A 5,172-nucleotide genomic window follows, 5' to 3' on the forward strand; every position below is an offset into this window, starting at 1 on the left:
TCTAAATATTCAGATAAAAGAAAACTAAAAACACTTGCTATGTAAGCATAACAAACAAAGAATATATTAGAAATGTACCAATATAATTTTTTGGCCTGAAAATAATTTTAGTGCATTTCACTTTTTTAATTTTAATTGCTCTCTAAACATGCATTAGTAAATATATGTGTAATTTTATTATTTTTGTAATTTAATTTCTTGTTTCTGTATTAAAATATTAAAAAATTATGGAATTGTATTTAAATATGTTATATAAATAAATAATTTTAAAGACTTCATTTGTTGTACTGTATTATTTTATATAGGTAACAGCAATAGTTGTCCATTACATACCAGCAATTAATTTAGATTTATGTTAATGTTTTTCACATCAAAATATTTTTTCATTTAAAATATAAACTGTATGCTTGGATGTTACTTTTAAGTAATCTTTGTATATTATTATATATATGTGATATATTAGAAGTTTGTACGATGAGAAAACTTAGTAGGTACTATGTGTATATATTTACATGCATGATATTTTAATCACAGGGTTAGACATATGGATGCGTAAACCCAGAAATTCGGAAATATAATTGAATAATTTGGAAAGATCTTGAATTTGGGAGAACAGATGAACTTGGGGAGGGGGGAGAAAATAAAATTTAGGATAGTCAATTTTAAGGTCGCCAATTATTTCTTAACATAGCCATCATATTTTATTATATCTTACATATGTAATTATGTGTTTGTAGATGCATCTGAAGAAGCTGTTGGAAGCACCAGGATGGGAACCTATATCCAAATTGGTTTTCATTCTAGAAAATTAAGGTCTTATGAGCAAAATTATGCAATTACTGAATTAGAATGTTTTGTATTGGTGATGCAGATAAATTTTATTAATACTTACTCAGTAATTATTTTACTGTACACACTGATCACGCTGCTTTAGTTTGGCTTAAGAACATTAAAGATCTTACAGGTAGGTTATTTAGATGGTCTTTAAAATTATCTATGCATGATTTTGATATAAAATATGAAAATAGTTCTACTAATATTGAAGCTGATATGTTAACTAGAAATCCTATTTGTCAACATTTAAGTTTGGAAGTTAATTTATTCTCATTAGAAGAAATTAAAGAGCATCAAAATTTAGATAATGTATATAATCCTAAGTATAAAGAAATTAATGATGTGTTAACTATTAAAAAGCAAGGATTATACAAAATCATAATAGCAATCTCTCTTTGTACTAAATTACTTTAGAAGGCTCATATTAATCTTGTCAATATTATTGGTCAGGAATTGTCTGTCCAAGATGCTAAAATTTTTTGTAAACATTGCGAAGTATGTCAGTTTAATAAGAAAAGTAAACAAAAGAGATTTGGTTTAATGTGAACCTTTTGAATTATTATCTATTGATACTGTTGGTGGTTTAAACTATTATAATTATATTAAAATGTATATTCACTTAATTATTGATCATGCTACTCATTAAATATGGATTTTTTGCTTCTAAAAGTGTAACTACAGATAGTTACATAAATAGTTTAAGACAAATTTTTCAAATTCAAGTACCAAAGAAAATTTTAAGTGATAGAAATGCTGCTTCTTCCAAATTTAAGCACTTTTTAAGAAATCATAATGTAAAACAATTATTAACTACTAACGGGCCTCAAACTAATGGTAAAGTTGAACGAGTTACTCAAACAAATATAATTAAACTGTAAATTAAATTCTTATCAGGCTAATATTGCATGGACAAAATTGTTACCTCAAGTTACTGAATAATGTAATAATACACCTCATTGTGTTGCAAAATTCCCGCAATCTTATTTAATGTATGGAAAATTGCCTTATGATCCTCTACTTGAAAATCAAGAAGTCTGTCCACCAATCCTTTCTTAACATAGCCAGAGTATTTAATTATATCATAAATATATATATATATATATATAATTTCCACACATTTGAGAGTATATTTAAGACTAATAAATGTAAATTTTCCTTGATGAAATTTTAAATTCTGATTTTCAAGGAATATGATTTTATGAAAACATGATATTATGTCTATAGATGAGATAAAAACAACATATCAGAAATTTTTAAGATATTGAGGAGTTTTGGTTTTCAGAACTAATTTTTAATTGAATGATTTGAAAATTCAGCATCTACTAATCGTTTTATAAAGCCAAATTCGATATTCAAGATCAAGTTTTGCTGGACTAAGTATCAAATCTTATTACATTACATATGAAATTTTAATGCATCTTTATGAGTTTTATTGCTCTTGCATTGTAATGTTCAAAGATATTCCGATAGGAAAATAAATTTTTTATTGCGGAAATATAGTTTCTGGATTATTCTGAGAGTTCATTATTTAACGCAAATTCATACTCGTATGCACGGAGAAATCGCTATCGGAAGTTCCGCCGTTTCATATTATACGGCCTAGTGCTCGTGACGTCACAGACCAGTCCGACGGCTTTATATCTAGGAGGCACTGCCTTGGCCCGTTCTTTCCTTGAATTCTTAAGCATTTAACGTGCCTGTTTTGCTTAATATTTAATCCAGCTCTGGTAACAACGTATTTCAATCAAACTCGGAAAATCATCTGTCGCTAAATTCTCTCATTAACCGAAATATTATTAGTGATATAAGTACATTTAAATACGTTACTAAATTATTAACAGCTGAACCCTTTTGTATTTGTAAAGAATATCACAAGCTGTGAAAGCAAACAGTTCTAGATTTAAGTATGAAAGAAACCTATTCATCTCGAGTGTGAAAACAAAGTTCGTTAATTTTAGAAATAGTAAATTAAATCATGAAAATAAATTTACGAAACACTTACTGACAACAGCATAACTAATCCTAAGGACAAGATAATAAAGGTCACCTTACACTCTGAAATTTTTCAAGCACACTCAATTGTTAGGAACAGGCACCGTTAGGAATTCTGGAGATAACGGCAGAAAAGCTCCAATTAAGCAGACAGTGCATCTTTATATTCTTCTGGCGATTGTTGCAATGAGTTCTATTATTGGGGGGGGGGGGGAGGGTTGCTTCTAACAATTACAACATTCGGCAAATTCAATGTACGAACTTTTGCAATAATCAGGTTTGTTGTATTTATCAGGTCTAGTATTTCCCAACCCCTTCCCAAAGCACAGTGACAGAAATATTTCAAAAGTTAAAAGAATCTCACGATTGCAATCATTTTATCATTTTCCTTGCGACTAAAATATTCTCACATTTTCCTTTGCAAAACACTACTTCTATTCATAAATATCATTTTCATACATTCAGGGAAAAAAACTAATTTTCTTCACCGTATTCATATTACATATGGAAAAAACCACGAGAGCTCTCACGCAGCCCGTCCTTTCGCTAGTATTTGAACCCAATTCGAACTACCGGTGCTCAACGCTTTTAAAGCTCGGTCGCTCCTAAGCCTGATTCCAGGAAAAAGGCTGCACGAGACATTTAAGATTTTCCCCTCACTCTGTGTCCTGTGTTAAAACTCACGGGTGAAACTGTAGGTGGATAGACCTCGTGTGCTTTAATTAATAATGTAGCCCTTTCAAAGATTATGAAATTCGGAAGAAAGTGTTTGGCGAAATTCATCACTCTTGAGTACCACATGTTCAGTTGTCTAAATGTTTAATTATTGTATTTTAATTACGTGTTCAGTTATTTTTTTGACTGCATTCTCAATCTTTTCATTAGTCTTATTTTGAAATAAAGTACATGAGACTACAAAGCCATTTTAATTTGTGATTGTCCAAAGTCATTAGAAATTTGCCCATTTTTCTAACTGAAAAGCAAAAGCAATTTTTTTTTTTTTTTTTTTTTTTTTTTTCCCTGATGGGGAACGAAAATGCTTTCTCAAGCAAAATTTATACAGCCTTGACTCATCAATAAAGACAGAAATTTTTAATGACTGTCAAAAAGGATTATCTTTATCTACGTAATTTTCTCTATTGAAAAGTTTTTTTTTTGCCGAGTTCTACTAATAATAACTAAAAAAATCATTGTTTTCGCATACGTGATTATTCTGTCAAAGTTCTGGATATATGGGCTACTTTGAAATTGAATAAATGTCTTCTGGAGCCTCTTTCATAGTCTATTAGAGATAACAAAATTAAATAACAATTTAAATGTCATTTGAAAATTTTGTCATCTCCTCAGTCTTTCAAAATTAGGATAATTTCTGTCAAACCCTTTTTAATTAAAGCAAAGCAATAAATTAAGGAAATCTATTAGATATCATTCATACGGGAATGTTACCAAGTAATTTGATATGACAGCCATTTTATGCACCTCATCTTAAAAATTAATAATTCACAACATTAGTATATAAGCAATAATTAGCCCATATAAAAAGTCAATTGGGGGTATTTTAATGGTTCATGCAGCAGTGCGGAAATAATTTAACTGAGTACGACAAAAGACATATTCGTAAATTTCTATAAATGAAGATAAACATGCATGTATTAATAGGTTTAAATAAAATATGGAAAACTACTCTCTTCCTTTAATAAAAATGTATTTCTCCCTTTCGAAAAGGGAAACTTTTCTTTGTTATAAATGTCCCTCAGAACACCTTTTGCAAAAGAAAACACCCATCAGCCAACAAGTACTGACGTACTAATAATAACCCTATTAATTCTATTTTCGGGGAAAATAAAAGATGACTTTAAAATATCGCAGTAAAATTAGTCTTCTGGGAACCGATTTAAAAGCCAAGGCGGGAAACATTTTTGCGATGGAATTATCGCATCGTATAAGCGGAGCAACTAGCGAGCCAATTGGCGATCAGCAGGGGCGTTACTTACGGCCCCCATATCGACCAATGGGGGTTGCCTAGAGGGAGATACCTATCTCAGCTAAATGATACAATAACAGTACTAAGAGGCGGGGCTGAAATTTTTGTTACACTCTGGCTAACTTCGAGCAACACTAACGGTCGAGTTTTGGAACAGTTTTAGTTCGGACGGATGCTTGCGTTGAGTATTTTAAAGCAAACTGGAAAGGAATAAATCGTGAAATCACTTCGAAATTTACAACCTTGCTGACACTCATTGAAAAATTTTTTGTACCAGGATATGGAAATCTCAGTTATGCAATTTTTTTAACCTTCGGTCCTTGTTCTTCAGATCTGTGTTTCTAGGTTCAATGTCAATCCTT

Source organism: Stegodyphus dumicola, chromosome X1 (genome assembly GCF_044657685.1).
Source record: "Stegodyphus dumicola isolate Sdum_Otavi_A_Nest chromosome X1, ASM4465768v1".
NCBI classification, from domain to species: domain Eukaryota; kingdom Metazoa; phylum Arthropoda; class Arachnida; order Araneae; family Eresidae; genus Stegodyphus; species Stegodyphus dumicola.